General features: G+C 45.6%; 1 non-coding gene across 1 annotated transcript; it reads left to right on the plus strand.

Annotated features, from left to right (window-relative positions):
- The first annotated feature begins 1,589 nt into the window (after window positions 1-1,589).
- On the plus strand, window positions 1,590-1,653 carry LOC117061335. The gene has a single exon (XR_004428069.1). It is a non-coding gene; the product is annotated as a U7 small nuclear RNA (small nuclear RNA).
- The last annotated feature ends 71 nt before the right edge of the window (window positions 1,654-1,724 follow it).

Here is a 1,724-nt window from a genome sequence, read left to right on the forward strand (position 1 = left end):
CGCATCTGATAAGATCCGATTCAGTGAGCGAGATCGGATTTTTGCAAGGCGCAGACACAGAGCATCGAGAATAGCTATCGGGCGTGGGGAAATTCATCGGTACACAATACAATAAAAATGCGGGTTTTGCGAAAGTGTGAGTGAGCCCTTAGAGTAGATCCGTTGAATTAATTAACATGATAAAAAGTTAAGTGCATTCATTTCAATGGATCTTGTCTGAGTAAAAGATGCATTTGACCAAATCTCATCTCTTACTTGCTTAAATAGGAAGCTCATAGCTGAGTGTGTGACGCATCATGCTACAATGTGCATAAAAAGCAAGTTACAAAGCTTATCAAATACCAAATCAACAAGTGTCTTAATTTTAGCCCCCTTTAAGCTTGGCCCTCCTGTTACTCCCCTCCTACCCCTCACTATTGACCCTTGGTGGGTGGCAAAAATGGATGTTTCAACAGCAGCACTCTTCATAGCGAGCAGATGTTCATTGAGGAGGTGTGTGGGCACACAGCACAGACAAGGACATTCGATACACCAGCAACAGCCAAAATAACTAGCTGCCTGCTGGCATCCACCCCGAAAAGAGGACCAAACATCTTTAAATGTGGTTTGTGGGGGCACTTCTGGGTAAGAACAAGAGGCTGTCCTAAGAGCCGGCCCTGCATCCAAAGGGTTCGTACACACTTCTGCTTGTTCCACATCTTCTGCATGTCTCTGCTTTCTAAGCACGGGTTGGAGAGGCTTTTCAACCCACTGCTCACTGCTTAATTTGAACAAACCACAATTCACAGAAAACCCGATCAATGTCTGGAACGATTCAGCCATAAATGGTTGGTTTTCCCGGGGATAAATGAAAAGGATCTTGGACAAGTAGAGGTACTTTCACAGCCTTGCAAGACGGCCTGCTTCCTTTTTGTAGACTAAAAGCCACAGAATTGTAAAGTTGGAAGGGACCACAAGGATCATCTAGTCTGACCCGCTGCAATGAAGGATTCCCGTCCCCCAAGTGGGACAAGAACCCATGACTCTGAAATTAAGAGCCTCATGCTCTACCAACTAAGCCATCCCAGGAACTTCAATCTTAAGTGGTGAAAGGTTATGTACCGGTAGGTACCGCACTGTGATGCAAACCAGAACGATAGCTTTTGCATTTATGGTTTCAGATGCACAGCATCAAACTTGGAGCAACCACTCAAAAACCTCCACTGACACCCTAAAGATGTAGGCCATGGCACTCCCATTATGAAGAAGCCCTGTGGCTTTCAGAACCATCTCTCTTCTGCTTTGAAATTCCGAGCCTATATTCCAGCTTCTCCCCTGGGATCCGTCAACTGGCAGGGGCTTAGATCTTAAGTCACTGTGTCCAGTGGAAGCCATTACTTTTAGCATATGAGCTCTACGGTGCCCAAAGCTTCATTTTCAAGGGTAAAACTAAATCCCGCAGAAAACAGGGTTGCTTTTTCCACCACTGTTGACGCTTTGCGTTGCGCTGCAAGCAGGGAGGCATAATACACGCGAGGATTACTGGTCACCGTCACCGAAACCGTATTCTGTGCTCGGACAAACGTCAAGCAATTTCTTTCTGTTGCTCCTAGTGATTCCTGCTCTCTTTGGATTTGTCCAGCAGGCTTTCTGCTGCAGCTGTGGAGATCCACCCTAAATCTGATCAAACTGCAGATGACAAAATCCGTTATGTGTTCTTTCGTTGCATTTCATTTCCTTCGTAT

Source organism: Lacerta agilis, chromosome 16, assembly GCF_009819535.1.
Source record: "Lacerta agilis isolate rLacAgi1 chromosome 16, rLacAgi1.pri, whole genome shotgun sequence".
NCBI classification, from domain to species: domain Eukaryota; kingdom Metazoa; phylum Chordata; class Lepidosauria; order Squamata; family Lacertidae; genus Lacerta; species Lacerta agilis.